This window comes from Toxorhynchites rutilus, chromosome 2 (genome assembly GCF_029784135.1).
Source record: "Toxorhynchites rutilus septentrionalis strain SRP chromosome 2, ASM2978413v1, whole genome shotgun sequence".
Lineage (NCBI taxonomy): Eukaryota > Metazoa > Arthropoda > Insecta > Diptera > Culicidae > Toxorhynchites > Toxorhynchites rutilus.
The window spans coordinates 191,628,852-191,645,771 of NC_073745.1; the positions used below are offsets into that span (position 1 = coordinate 191,628,852).

At 38.0% G+C, this 16,920-nt stretch overlaps 1 pseudogene; it reads right to left on the bottom strand.

Moving 5' to 3' along the window:
* Nucleotides 1-1,503: 1,503 nt before the first annotated feature.
* Nucleotides 1,504-1,632, bottom strand: LOC129772291 (U4 spliceosomal RNA; annotated as a pseudogene).
* Between the last annotated feature and the right edge of the window lie 15,288 nt (nucleotides 1,633-16,920).

Sequence of the window (16,920 nt, forward strand, 5' to 3'; positions counted from 1 at the left end):
TTGCAACGATATCTTGAAATGATTCAAGCCTTGATGACATAACTATAAAATTAATGTTAAAATTGATTCTATAGAGCAACCCCTCGATTTCACTATCGATTTTTTAAGAGAATTACATTTGAATTATAACATAAAGGGTGTGTCACATCAAATTGCATCACGGAAAAAACGCTGTAGAAATTCACCCAGTAGACCGATCCTTTTGAAAATTTTAGACAGTAAAATAAAAACTATTAAACAACTTTTGGCATTTTCTTTTTATTCATACTTCGAGCCCAAGCCCGTATGCTCGCACCTTCCTCTTTACCCCGTCCATAAGGTTCTGTACAACGTCAGGTTGTAGTTTTTTTTTAACAGACAGATTTTCTCTTGAAGTCCGTCTCCGATTTGACAACTTTTGGGTTCTTCCGGAGGGCCTGCTTCATAATCGCCCAATATTTCTCTATTGGGCGAAGCTCCGGCGCGTTGGGCGGGTTCATTTCCTTTGGCACGAAGGTGACCCCGTTGGCTTCGTACCACTCCATCACGTCCTTTGAATAGTGGCACGAAGCGAGATCCGGCCAGAAGATGGTCGGGCCCTCGTGCTGCTTCAATAGTGGTAGTAAGCGCTTCTGTAGGCACTCCTTAAGGTAAACCTGCCCGTTTACCGTGCCGGACATCACGAAGGGGGCGCTCCGCTTTCCGCAAGAGCAGATCGCTTGCCACACCATGTACTTTTTGGCAAACTTGGATAGTTTCTGCTTGCGAATCTCCTCCGGAACGCTGAATTTGTCCTCTGCGGAGAAGAACAACAGGCCCGGCAGCTGACGAAATTCCGCTTTGACGTAGGTTTCGTCGTCCATTACCAGGCAATACGGCTTCGTCAGCATTTCGGTGTACAGCTTCCGGGCTCGCGTCTTCCCCACCATGTTTTGCCTTTCGTCGCGGTTAGGAGCCTTCTGAACCTTGTATATGCGCAGGCCCTCCCGCTGCTTGGTCCGCTGGACGAATGAATTTGACAAATTCAGCTTATTGGCGACATCCCGGACCGAACTTCTCGGATCACGTCTAAACTGCTTAACTACGCGCTTGTGATCTTTTTCACTGACGGAGGTCGATGGTTAGGTTCTCGAAGTATCATTTTAGTACTCTGCTGACCGTGGATTGGACGATTCCCAGCATCTTACCGATGTCCCGATGTGACAACTCCGGATTCTCGAAATGAGTGAACAGGATTAATTCACGACGCTCTTTTTCGTTCGACGACATTTTTCTAAATTTACGAAAAATTGACAGTGAAGCATGGCCAACGTGATCTATACACTCTTATCTGATTATAAGCGAAAGCTGAAGATATAATTCCTAAAAATTAAATTTCTACAGCGTTTTTCCGTGATGCAATTTGATGTGACACACCCTTTAAAAAGAAACAGAAATAATTCATGAATGAAAAAAACCGAGACAATGCACGAATGGATAAATTGTTATTCAGATTAGTTTTAATCCAAACTGTAATGAATATCTAAATAAAAATCTACCGCAAAGTTGACGTAGGACTGCCGTTGGCTTATTAATCATTTGTGTTTTTTCAATTAGCAATAATCGCACCTCAGATGTTCCTCATTGGGTACGATATCGCTGCTGCGCAGAGCTTTCTTTTGTATGTATTGATTAAATTATTGATTAAACTAGTGAATGAATGAAACAATCTATGAATGCAATTGCAAACAAATCCCAATTTAGGTCAATTCATGCATTATGGTAGTGTTTATCGCAGCAAATAGTTATCAACATTGTGCCTAATCATCAAACGGTATACGTAGAAGTTCTACCCGCTTTTGTAGACCGTGTTAGTAAAATGAATTCCGGAGTGTGAAAATGCATGGGCGTATAAAAGATCTGCAATGCAGATTTTCCCAACTTATTGGTTTCGGAATCTGTGTTGGGAAAACACAATCCGGTTTGCAAAAATGCAAGCGAGTACAAAAGTACTCGCAGCTTGCATCTCATTTGCAATGCCAATTTCCCACGGTCCATGGTTTTGAAATCCGTGTTAGGGATATATTCCGATTTGCAGAAACGCAAACGAGTAAAAAGTACCCAAAACTTGTATCTATTTTGCAATGCCAGTTTCCCCAGGCTCCATGGTTTTGAAATCTGTGTTAGGGAAACATTCCAATTTGCAAAAACGCAAACGAGTACAAAAGTACCCGCTGCTTGCATCCAATTTGCAATGCCAGTTTCCCCAGGCTCCATGGTTTTTAAGTATGTGTTAGGAAAAATCAATTCAATTCAGCGATGGTACCTCAATCGTTGCGCACTCATAACTGAGTAGATTTCCGAGCGACACTCGCTTTCATATCGATTGGTGTGATTTCAATAGCCTGTTTTGAAAGCAATTTTGAGGCTATTGAAACAAGTTTTTGAATCAAAAAGCAACAAGCATAGAACGCGTAGACATTTTATCTTTCGAATGAAGTGTATATCATACCATTTCGTTCAGTTGTTTTGGAGCTATTAACGCTAAAAATCTCGTTCTCCGGCGTAACGCTTTCGTTTTCGAAACTCTGAACTTACACCCGTCAAAATCTTCGCAATATAGTTTTGAATTTCTTGATCCTTTTCTACGGCATACATGGCACGTACATCGTCGGTGACGTAAGTGCGATTGACGTAGTTCTTTCGAACGGAACGGAATGCAACGTTTTGATAGGATTGTAATAAATCGTTTTCATCCCCTTGATTAGTATATCGGTATAATGGTTTATCGAAATTCACAATAGAACATGAATCTTTGGTTCCAGTTCATAAATATATGTACATGGAATACACAATCATTTCCAAATACATAGTTAGGTTATCTTCCGGACAGCGAAATTATTATGATCCGTTTTTGTGCTATACATGTCATGTATCCGACTGATGACGTAGAACATCGTGCGCGCGTTCAACGATGACGTAATATTGAGATTTGGCTGTGTAGGGTAATACTGCCAACTTTGGCCACCCTATGTGTTACACTTGAAGTTTCCTAAAACTGTCAAATGTAAAAAATGTGTACGATTTCAACAAACATTTCACAAACTCAGATATGTTTTTCTACTGGATGAATGATAATGAATATAATAGATGTGACGGATATCGTGACAATTTTAAAGGCTTCACTCTGTTTGAATAGATTTACTTATAATCGCTTCAAATATTTTATACAATGTAATATTTTTAATTTAATTCAGTAATAATGTCTGCCCCAGGAATCCGTGGCTTTTTTTTCTAACTTGTTATCCACTGAATATGATATATTATGATTATGATTTTCTAACTTGTTATCCACTGAACAGATATATTTCGGCGTCTATTTATTAAAAACTACCGAAACACCTAAGCGGCCGATTAAATCCGCACGATCCGCACATTGCACGACTTAATCGGTCTTGTCAGCTTTCGAGGAAAACCGTGTTCAGGGTTGTCACATTTAATTCAGTAAAAATTAGTGATAAAATCAGTATATCTGTATTTTTAGCAAAGAAAACCCTGTATCGAAAAATTAAGGGAAAAAATAAAATTAAGGTTTATTTAATTATTCATTTATCTTATTTATTGGTTGTAAAAGTCGTATCAATCAATATTTTTTTAAACCCTCATTTGCTTTACTCCCCCCCTCCCCCTTTTGGGTAATTTTTCAATTTTCAAAAAACTCAAACTTTGACCACTTTGCGCCACTTTACCTTAAGTCCGATTGAGCTGAAATTTCGCATAGGGTATTTTTTCGAGAAGATAAACATTTTGTATGGGGTAACTTTTTGAAATTTTATGGTCGATTTTTTCCCATACATTCAATGGCACCCTAATAGACATGCATCATTTTTTAAGTATTACTCAGTTGAGATTTATATGACAAAAATGTACAACTATAGCTTGATTGTATCCCGAGTGGCAAATCCATTTTTTTACATTTTTTTTAAGAATTCACCCTAGAAAGGACTTTTCGAAAACTCCGTTATTTACCGAGTTATAGCCATTTTAGTAACGCGTTATCTAATCTGGTACGGCCATAATAATTAATTTCAAACCAATTTTTCTCAAAATTAGTTTTTTTCAAACTGGCGTACACAATATCTAAATATCTCTACTGATTTATGTCGATTTGATATAAATACAATCTGCATGCATCTCTCTGTCGCACGAACCAATGAAAATCATAATTTTCAATTTAACTATTTTAAACAAATCGGGAAACGTAAAAAAAACGTTTTAAACAGTGGTCCGAAAAATCATTTTTTCTCTTTTTTACAAAAATGAATATTCTCAAAGTTCATAACATTTGAACTATTGAACTAATTATGATAATCGACACATTAAACTGAAGCCAATGGGCTTGTCTACTGAATAAAAAAAATATGCAAATGCGAAATTTTAGTCGCATAGATCCAATCTAGTCACATAGGAATATCGAACGAAGACTAAAAACAAATTAGCGTTGGAAAATCATAACTCAAAACCACGCCAACTATAAACAAATTCAATCAATGATTACGAACACTAAATCTAATTTATTTCCAGATGTGGTATTTTTTAAAAGAAGAGTAGTTCATTGGCTTCAATTTGATATGTCGGTTATTTAAATCGGTTGAGTGGTTAAAATGTTAAGCATTTTTTAAAAGACTTTTTTTTTGGAAAAAAGTGGAAAAAATACTGGCCTAATATTTTGCGATAACGAACAAATGTTGGTTTGTCCACTTTTTGAATGCTCTTGTTCAACGCACATGTGTCAAATAAGGTATTCAAATGTTTCAAAGCATTTAAAAAAAATTGTGTTTTTCATAATTTACAGTAGTACAGATTCACATGTTTTGAAGGTTTATAAAATCCACCTTCTATTGGTGTCAATGCTACCCCTTATTTGAGATAACTTTTAAGCAATCACCCAATGATTATTCGGTACGTATTCAGACTTTTTCTGGATTCTAAGACTCAATATTGTGAACATCAATAACACAATGGGAGGCGATCTGGCGTAGTGGTAACATCCATACCTCTCACGCAGAGATCACGAGTTCAATTCTCACTCCCGACATTCTTCCAAAAATGGAAGTAAAAGTGACGAACCAGCCGAAATGTGTTGAAAGTCACTATAATAAAGAAAAAAAAAAAAAAAAAAAATCAACACAATAATGACACATCTATTACATCTGCACTGCTTTGGAGACGGACATGAGCGGTCGCCCTCGAATACTAACAATGTTCGAAGAAGCGTATCCAGAGTTCGTCGGGAGGCTTGATCAGAACGCGATGAACGCGAGGCGTAGAGCGATGACACAAATTTTGTGAACATCATGCTTGCACACCATTTGTATCAAATTTATATATCTGAATCATGTAATTAATGCATTTCGAAGATATCATTTCTGTTCATTGTTTATCCAAATCACTGATGTTGGTTTGTCCACATGATTATTATGGTAACCGCTTGGCGCGCTGCAGTTTGTTCGTTTTGTTTGTTTTGTTGTCGCACGATGCAGAAATAAAAGTTCTCTGTGTGGAGTGTTTTCAACCTTTGAAATGCCCAAGAAAAGGCAATATTCTGAAGAAAGTCTAAATTATGAATCGAACAATATGATGACAATAAACTCAAACAATGAGAAATGCAACATCTACTTGAAAATTCGATTTTTTTTTTTCATTCAAAAATGAACAAACCATGATCATTTTTCGGGTAAACCATGATCAGAGATAGACAAACCATGATCATAATTTCTCTTCGATGAAATTCATTAAAAAAAACATACAAAATTGCATAATTTGAACGTCTTATAGTATTATTAGCAACGAGAGATTTGGCGCGTTGCAACAAACCCAAACTCGTCTCGATTACATGTGATTTTCATGAAGAAAAATCGATTAGCATTTACTAGTCGCGTGAAAACACCCAAAATCGGACAAACCAACATCATTTACCTTATATCGGTTTGGCATGGAACGGCTGTATGTATGAACAATAAGATAGACAAATCCAAAAAAATATGAGGAGGGTGCTTTATTTTCCATCTGTGTAGGATACGCTCTAGTCTTGGTGAGATTATTATTTGTTTTCAAATTCGGAAAGATTTTTCCAGCAAGAAAAAAACATGTGTTTTCATTTTTTTCCATAATCGTATTTTTTTAAATACCAGCGAATGCAATGTTGCTTATTGTCAAACAAATTTAATCGAAATTGTCATCTAGCATGACAAAAAAAACAACAAAGACTGCTACTTTGTATGGATACGTACTAAACGGCTACAAGGAGAGATTAGAGAAAATTGTCATTGCTATCATTTCCTTCGTTATGATTTGCGTATGCGAGGCAAGTGCAAATCAGAGCAATTGTAGGTATATGGCGAGAAGCTGAGAAGGCGAATGCAACAAAAACTATCCAGCCTCTTCCACCTCTTCACAACCAACAAACATCTGTTTTGAGACACTTGTAATCATCAGCCACAGTCATTCATCGTCCGGACGACATTCGCCGCACCAACAAATTGAGATAAAAAGATGAAGGTTAGTGATATTTTGCCACCTATTAGTATTGATGATGATAGATTTCGCCCGTACCATTCGTCTCCCCCTGTCCGAACGTAAACGTAAAACAACAGAACCAACTCTAATAACCTTTCATCTATGGACTTAAAATCATGTCTAGCGGAGACGGACCCGCAACATGACTGAAATTATTTATCCCCCTTGGGGGAAAAGTAGCGATGAAATGGTGGACCGCGGTCTAGACTGCAGATAATTTTATATTTCCCTAAATGAGTGATTAATTGAAAAATTATAAGATTGATCATACGTTTACGCCGTGAGGTGCTTTTATTCTCTGGGTTTCTTTTTTTTTTCTATTCGCGAACCTAGCTAACCCATTACCATCGAATCGGGGACGGAAATGAGACACGAGATGATGTGTTGTGACTGGGATTTTCTTATATCCGTTGCAAGATTATTTTTGCTGTTTTTTGAAAAGGTAATGAAAACAAAGATACATGGTTTCGCAAATAATAAATGGAAAGATGCTTATGAAAATAAAAAACCATTATACGCCTTCCAAAGTCATATTCAACACGTCCCAGAAAAAAAATTTAAAAGACTTCTCTTATTCGACGTTGTCGAAACATTATTTCCAAAGATGATAATTTAGTCCTATAGTGTCTCCAAAGATTTTCTATCCTCAAACGCACTCAAGGTTACTGCAAAGGATTTTAATCAGATTTTGTCGCCACGCGAAGCTATTACTCAATGATGGCCACTATGAAGCCGTTGGTAATCGTGACGAGAAAGACCAGCTCGATGAATTTGCCACTTCTCCATCACAATAGACACCTCCACACCCCTCGCGCAAGTGTCCAATCAACGCAGAAATGATTTATGCTTCCTTTTTGTAGCAACTTCCATAAAACTAAGGTAGCCAATCAGCTCTCCGGCAATGTCGTCATTGTCGCGTCGAATGGCCAACTTAAACCCGTCGGAAATCAATAAAACGTGTGATAGCGACTCGGACTGACTCATCCAGGATCTCGATATGTGCGAACTCGACTCCGTGACGGTTACAATTTTTTTTTTATTTTACAAATCGTTGAAGTAGACCGCGTTTTTGCTCTATTCAGTTATCTAGATGTTTACCCCACTCTCTCTGTGGCTGATAAAGTTTTATTTGTATTTCCTCTAATCACTGATCGGCGGTATGTTATTAAGCATAATGAGTATTCATAGATCCCGTCCAAATAAATGCGCCGCACGACCGTATCAATTACAGCTGAACCAATTATCGCTGACGAGACACATCAGCTGTTAAAAGTTACAATTTATTCGTTCGAACACTGTCCGATAATATGTGATATTTGTAGACCCACACTCAGTGTTGCCAATGTTCCAGTTTAAATTGGATTCTTCCATTTTTTTGTTTTCAATCCAGTCAAACAGTTAAATCCTGAAATCTTCCAGTTTTTTTTAAATATTATCCAGTTTTATTCAGTTTTTTATATGTGTTCATTAGTTTTACCCATTGTATGTAAAATAAATTCATAATGGGTAAATATTATCCCTCTCTCGCCATTTCTTTCCCTGTGGAAACTGTGAGCAACGTACGTAGACAGTGACCAGGTATACTATAAGGGTCCTCGCGTTGATGTTGGTAAACAGCGTGCAGAATTGCCTGAGTTTGTATAGAATTATCATTTTTTTTGTAAATTAATGAACGATGGAAATATATTTCTTCCTAAAAAGCCTCATATTTGATGTAGAGATAAGTGTTTTATACGGTTTCATATATTTTTTCTATTAATTCACAATGAAAAATATGATTTACCAACGTTTCTCTACTGCAGTCAAATACGGCTGACTTAAAACCCAGCATCAGATGCCTTGTTTCTAGCGTCCACAAACAATAGATCCGTTATTGAAACATTGATGGATGTATGACACCGTTGATAAAGGTCTCGAGATCCTGGAAAAACAAAAGAGTAATAACATTCATAAACGGTCAACACAGATAAATCTTCAAGAAAGGAATAAATTACCTGAACGTCATTGAGCTTATATATATATATATATATATATATATATATATATATATATATATATATATATATATATATTCTTTCAAAATCAATACAATATATTATCAATGATACATATATTTTTTTTCAAAACCCCACCATTTTGTATCGGCCACCAACTTGGATTTACATTTCTCATCAATAATTGTATTCTACTAATCAAGCCCTTTCATGTGATACCCACATTGATAAGGTTGGGGAAAAATATATATGCCGCCATTTTGTGCTGGCGGCCATTTTGGATTTGAATTTTCCATAAATAATTGTGTTCTTCTAGTCAAGCCCTTTCGTTTGATACCCATATTGACGAGGTTCAGAGCAAATGTGAAATCCGCCATTTTATAGCGGACACCACCTTGGATTTTCAAGATCATGAAATAGGCAGTTTTATAATGACTGCAGAGATAAAGGTGTGTTCCAAATTTCAGAACAATCGGTCAACAGGATTCTATTAAATTTCTATTAATGTGGGACAGCGCTACAGACAAAGTTACCCACGTACATATAAACGGGTCATATAATCGACCCCGTCCTGTACACCGAAGAATTTGCCGATTCGAAAATCTTTGCTTCACACTCCATACTCCATACTAAGGCTTCTAACATACCCTTACGCCAACTTTTGACAGTCCGGATTTAAAATCATTTTCTGAATGTGTTTTTTATTCCGGACATGGGTTTGTGAAATTCACATGATTTTTTGATTTTTAACATTTTGTTTGTTAACTGCTACGTTTGACACTGAATTGAATTGACACAATAGTAACTATCAGTCACATTAATTCAACATGGAAATAATGTCATGGCTTTGGCATGATGAGTTATACTCCCAAAGTTTATTTTTAGCACATGTCATGGCATCCCGATTTATAACATTAAATAAGCCGAAAAATAACAGAAAATGTTCTACTCCCCAATACGTGTATATCATTTGTAGAATATATATGCTAGAGCCAATATGAGCAAGTGAAACAGGAGACACATTTAAATGAAAGCATATGAAAGCTTTTCCTATAGTTTGCCAAATACACGGCCCAGACAGAGAAAGATATATTCTCGTTTATGTTCTTCTTTATCCTTTTAGAAAACACTTTCCAGCTTCATTTTATGATGAGGTGTAATATTATCTCGCTTTTGCAGCTATATGGATAGCGTGGTCGTGTGAAATAGCTTTGCATTCCAGCCGGCCATGGTTCGATCCCAATTGAAGTCGTATGATTTTTTTTGGCACAATCCCAAATGAAATGAGAAAAAAAACAGAAAAAGAGATTTCTGCTCGCATACATACAAACCTTTTTTTAAGCTTTTAAAACAGCTCATTATTTGCGCATTTGACCCTCCAGTACACGAAATGGCGTTATTTCTGCCAAAGATGAAATGTTTTCAGCCAACGCTAGTTTGGGTGTAGAATTACCAGTAATTTGGTAATGAAAAATGACCTGGTATTACCGGTAAAACCGGTTAACAATCCCTAGGCTTCATAAGCAATTGCGGTCAAACAGACTGAGCCAAAGTACAAAGTGTACACTTGTCATAAGACGGAAAAACATTTAAAATTAAAAAAAAATGAAAGACGTAGTTCTACGTCAAAAGATAACAACGAATATTGTCAAAAGAAACACTACAGAAATGTAAAAATTCGCGTTAGAATAAAATGAATAGTGCCTCAATCCACTATTCATTTTATTCTAACGCGATGCATTGATCTTTAACTAGAAATCGTGTCCTAATTGATCACATTGTTTGCAACGAGCTTCTATCAGCGATTTTATGGTCATGAAGCAATAAATACGAAATTTTTCAAGTTTTACTCACATAAAACCGTTTTCTCTAGTGATTCTAGAAGAAAAGATCCTCAAACATTGTTTCATAGCAATGTTCGAGTGGTGGGAATCGTCATTTCGGTCTGCTCGAATGATATGACCAATTAAGGTTTATTTCGCCATTCTATTAATTACATATAAATACTAAGCCTCGAATTTCTCAATCATTGAAATGGTTTTAGTTTAATCAATCTTCTTAAAATAGAACGGTTTCACAGGATCTAGTTTTCTTCCAGTTTTTTCAAAAAGTATTGTTGGCCACCCTGCCCCCACTACTTCTTTTTTATCCTCAATTGCACGTCTTGAATGGCTTTTGTGTAACGAACCTCAATCGAAAGAATAACTGCAACTCATGGATTGGTATCAGACTCTTGGTAACCACCACCAAACAATCTAAGCAGAACAATTTCCATGCATTTGCCATCGATAAACTCGAATCCCACTGAATACTAGTTCGACAACAACAAAAAATACCAGTAACGATCAAGTGGAGTCGTTTCGTTTTTTATCGATTTTTTATGGTTGCATTCAAATCACAATTTCCCAAATATTTGTAGTTTTAATGGAACGCTGAAATACCAGCGACAGGCATAGCTGCGGGGATACGATACGATACGGAAAACAAAAAACCCAGACATAGTCACCGAAAACAACGCTCCCCGACATACGTCTCTGAAGATGCGCAACAGACCCACCAAATGAGGACTCGGGCCCAAACAGTACCAGCGGACACGCAGGTATCTTTCAAAATTGTTCAATTTTATTAGTTTTGTATATTTTTATGACTATCAATATAGCGCGAGTTGTCTCCAAAGTCAATCACAGTGCCAAGGCGAAGCGTGTCATCATCATCCACGCCATCTACTGCCGTCTGTAACGAACACACTTTGTTTGGTGCGTTGTTGAAGTGGACGACGGTGTGTCCGATGTGCGATCAATGTGACATAAACACAAACTTCATCACAATTTGTAACTACAAATTTTATTTCATCCTAAATGCATGTTGTAAAATTATCTAGAATAATGAAAAACAAAATGCACTTTTTCCATATCCACTCAGGGACACACCGTCCCGAATACCATTTTAGTCGATGATCTACGACCGATTGGCGTGAATATGCGTTGGCTGATTGTGTCTTTGCTTGTTTGTCGCTCGCTGCTTCTCCCGCAAGATCTGTTGCGAGCATAAAAATTGAGGTAGGTTTGGCACTCGAATTTTTTTTTATGAGCACGCTTTTGTTTGCCTCGTGTTCCACTCCACCCTCGCATATTGTCTTCGTTCATGTCTTTTTACGAGCAACCAACGTTGATCTCATTCATAAGTACAAAAAAGTTATGATTATGCTGCGCGGTGGTGTAGATGTGTATATGCATACCATCATGCTGGGCTAGTTGAATGTGCACAGGTCGTAAAAAAGGAGTGATGATCGTCGGTGTTTTGTGGTCGCGTCTCGTTGCGCCAACCAAAAATAGAAGGAAGTATAGCGCGATTGCGAGAAATTTCTTCGTCATCTCAGAACCCCCCTGCGAGGCATGTATAAAACCAGCAAGATGTAGCGACGAGGTAATTGAATAATTCGCCCACCTATATTTACCTCTCCGGGCGTAAATTGTACGTAAAATTAGTTAATAGCTTCATTTTTCCGGTAGCAAGCGTTAATATTAATGCTCATTCGTTTATAAACTCTCCCAATCGAGTGTTGCGAAATTACGTGTTTACACACACCACACTGAAAGCAAGAACCATCTTTACCTCGATACGAGAGCTCCATTCTGCTGGTAATGGTAGACAAACATTCCGCAGAATAAAACACACTAAACGCTCTTTGCAACGGTTGGAAAGCATCGAAAATTGCCACTCGAGTACACGACTTTGTGTGCGCTCCTCCGGAGGCCATTAGCGGGTCCGGGACTCGTCACGTTCCGTCCAACCAAGTCCAAGCCCGTGTGTATCGATCGATCACGACGACGGCGATCGCGAAGATAGATTTCTCTTCCCACCATCTTACCAGTTCCCATCAAAGCCGTCGTTGTCCACCCGCGAATTTCCCGTTGAATTGTTTCTACGTGGGCAATTGCAAACAACCAATCGATGCACAGGGATAGTTTGTATTGTCCATTTATACCATTAACCCGTTTACCGTAATTCGCCTCGAAAGGGAGCTTGTATTTGGGTTTGCAATAGTGTTCTAAAACTTGACTTACTACAAATAGGTTTTGGCATATTTTCATGTATAAAGAACACGATTCACGAAAAATGAACGACTTTATTTTCAATTTGAGGGAACAACCATGTAATAACCATCAGTTGGAGATCATGTTGTAGTTGTACCTGTTGAACCTGTTTTTACCTGCCAAATACTCTCGTTACAACCCATATCTTTAGGGACTGTTGATTTTTTTTTAATTTTTTACACACATCAAAAGCGTTGTCATCTGTCAAACATCAATGTTTCGCCAGTATTCCTTCTATACCATTACATATGGTACATTCACACAGTAGCCATTTAGGCGTAAGGGTATTCTTTCTATTCTTCCATTATCCAGTTGGACCACCGGACAGAGGAGACAGTTGTTTGATCATTGTTGAGTTATTTATAGAACAGTAGCCCGATGTGTCTGGCAGAGCAGAGCAGTTGTATGGATGAATCGATCTTATTTCGACCGTGGATCGATCTCCATCGCTGATGATTGTTGCGTGGACGTAGCTATTCTGTAACAACACAAAGATGGTCAATGATCTGACCATCCCTGAGTTTTGAACTCACGATCGATCGCTTACTAAGCGAACGCGCAACCAATGTGGCTACGGAGACCCCCCCAGCTTGACTGTAGGCCGCAACTTTTTTCAATCTTTCACCGGTTTGGACCTTGTATGTTTGAATTTGTGTAGGTGCTGTCTGAAGCAACAGTGACCAACAGAACAGAAATTAACCTTGCTATGTTCTCTATTTACCCAATTGGCGATATTGGGAATCAGCCGATGGGTCCATCTTCATTTACTTGTTGCCACTTTTTCATCGAGTCCATTTTTGCTGTTGTTCGCACATTCCTGGTGTTTTGATCATTCGCAGTTCTCTGTTTGAAACATATGCTGTCCTCGGCCAGAATGATATCGATGAGGGCCATTCCAGCGATAACACACACAGCATCCAGGGATGTCATCCTATATGCACTCGCAACTCTCATAGCTATAAGCCTGTACGTTCGGTTCAGCAGCATCCGGTTTGCATGTTTTTAGTGCTACCATCCAGGCTAGACCACCATATCGAAGGATTGGGGTAGATACGCTGGACAAAATACGCCTGCTACCGCTGTTGGGTCCTGCACTGTTAGGCATTATTCTAGCGAGGGCTGCGGTGGATTAGCGCAAGCGTAATTCACATGGCTCTTGAAATTGAGTCAGTGGTCAATTATAACACCTAGATACTTAAATTTTTGTTTGAAGGCAATAACCTGTCCTCCTACTAGTATCTTCGCTTGCTGCACCTTTCTACAGTTACTTATTAGCACCATTTCTGTTTTATGATGAGCAATCTTTAGTTTCGCCTAGTGCGTCCAATTATTGCCAGTTCCAAATGCCTCAGTGGCTAGCATTTTGACTTCCTCGCAACTTTCTCCCTTTTCTGGCCTTCAAGTGTCGATCTCCCATCCCGAAATCCGTACTGTCTCTTCGACAATCCTCATTCACTCTCTGTGATTTTTGACAACCTATTAACGATAATTCTTTCCAACAGCTTTCCAAGTGTGTCCAGCAGGCATATTGGTCTATATGATGATGGTTCACCTGGCAGATTACCTGGTTTTGGGAGAAGTACCAGTTTCTGTCTTTTCCATCGGTCTGCGAAGTGCCCTTCACTCACACACTTTTGCAATATCACACTAAATATATCGGGACACACAGGTACTGCCACCTTTAAAGCCAGATCGTTGGATCATGTTCGGGAAAAAGTCCTCTAACAATACTCTTCAGTTTTTCTGGGCACCTTTCGTGTGGCGTCTCCTTGAAGCAATTCACTTTACTGAGCGTAATTTCGCATTTGAGTGCAGACCGTGCAGCGCGGAACACTTCTAGGCGCTCGCCCCTCTCGACATCGGTACTAGACCTCTGCATGCTTCTTCTAGCACTAAGACAACTTGAGCGAAGGGAGCGGATTGTCTCATTCCACCAGTATGCTGGACGGCGTCCATTTCTCGATTTGTAGTTTCCTTGGCATAGCTAGGTCACATGCCCTCGTTATTGCCTCTGTTAGATCATTCGCATTCATGTTATTGGAACAGGTCTCTTCTCGAAAGGCTTCATTAAAAAGATCTTCATCGAAGCTCCCCCCTTTCCACTTACGTTCACCTCCTGGTGAAGTGAACCGATTTTTATTTTTAAAAACGAAAATAAAGCTTGTTTTAGGACATGTGACCACCCCTTTTTTCGATAACACGTTTTCAACGATGAACAAATTTCTTCATACACAACTCTAGCATTACGACTTCTATGCTGTTGAAAATCCGAGTTATTTCTTCTTTAAGTTCCTCCAAATTTTGTGGCTTATTAACATAGCAACGGTCCTTCACGTACCCCCGGAGGAAGTAATCGACGACGAGAAATGTTGAAATTCTTACCATAAGAGGACAAAGTTTCATTGAGGCTTCGGTTGCTCGAGTCATACGATTTCACTCAAAATAAACGTTTTTGTAAATTGTACATCTTGACACTAGAAACCATCCGATCAGCCTGAACGAGTAGTCGAATATTATTATGAAACGCTATTCGATTTTTTTGCGTGAGCGTTTAATCTGAAAGACCCTGTATTTATTTTAATGGCTAACTTCTTCCGTATTACATTGTAACGGATAGTCTTAGCTCTGTCGAAGTTTATCTTCGAATAACCGTATTACATTGTAACGGACAGTCTTGATACAATGCAAAATTCATTCAAACTCTTGTGATCATCCCTTCTTTTTAAATTTCAGATAAACCCCCTTCCGCTTTCTGCCGTACTGCTTTCTATCGCTCCTCTAAACCAGTTTAGTAACCAAACGGGCGCACTTTTTTCATAGATCTGCCTTGTGCTCACCGAGTAGTTTGATAGGTTTGGTAATGACATCTAATTTTGCAACATATCTTGACTAGAGAATCATATCCTCTAAACCGGAGCTTGCCTGAAACCGATATCGTAAACGGCTAAGAGATTATCTTCAATGTTTATACACTGCGTTTCATAACTATAGAACCACTCATTTTCTCTGAGTTTCCAGAGATATGTAAGATGTCGGATGGATTAAAGTATGTAGTGTAGAATATAAATAATAACTATATTCATTTATAAGGCTGCCCATTTCAACTTTATTGTTGTGTTCAAGCGCGAATCATTCAAAAAACTAAAATTCCAGTGTTTCATAACTATAGAACCAGATGGAAAAACTATCACTCCTTTACAAAATAAACGTCAATTTCACATGATTTGCTAATTGTTCACATGAAATACTAATAATAAATTTGCTAATTGTTCACATGGATTACTAATTGCAATTGTTAAAACATTTAACTTCAGTATTGAATTGTTTTTTTTTCAAATTTATTCTAAAACTCGTGTCAGTGAAGCGCCACACAGTCTGACAAGTGAATTGATCCATTTACGTACAAAGATCAAAACAACCGAAACAAATTGCTCTTCTCTCACAAACACTATTACCCCATTTCTACACGTGGTTTTACCTATACTATTACAAAGATCGAGAACGAGATACAAACTGGGTTATTTGGGTTATTTGAACTGATTGAGAACTAAAGATGACCTACGAACTAGGAACTTATTGTAATTCATGTGAAATTGACGTTATTTTTGTAAAGAAATGGGAGCTTTTCTATCTGGTTCTATAGTTATGAAACACTGGAATTTCAGTTTTTTGAATGTTTCGCGCCTGGACATAACAATAAAGTTCAAATGACCAGTCTTATAAATGAAGATAGTTATTATATCCTATTTACACTACATACTTTAATCCATCCGACGTTTTATATATCTCTGGAAACTCGAATAAAATGAGTGGTTCTATAGTGATGAAACACAGTGTATAAACATATCCAGTTAAAATCATGCATTGGGTGCACGAAAAAAGCTCACGAGACGTTGTTGAACGGAAACCGCTCTATAAGAGTGCCGCGTTATAGGAGGGCTGTCGCAATTTCACCTCAGCGTTGAATGGAAACCGCGTTCTGAGGTACCGCGTTATAGGAGGGTTGACTGTACCCTCCTTTTCTTCCTCTGCGAGTAATTGGTCCTCATGCTATAAACAATAAAATAAGTTGAAATGTAAATACACTATAGATGTACGAATAGATTTAAGAATTGAGTTTGATCATCAACGTTTTTACAATCTTCTTATATCCCATACCTTTCCTAAAAAAATGTCACCCTTCTAAACTCGAGTCAACCGCGAGTAATCGGTTTTCTACCTTACTAAACATAGAATTAGGAAATTGTTTATATACAGCTATAAAAATATAGTTGAGAATTCGGCTCCTCAAA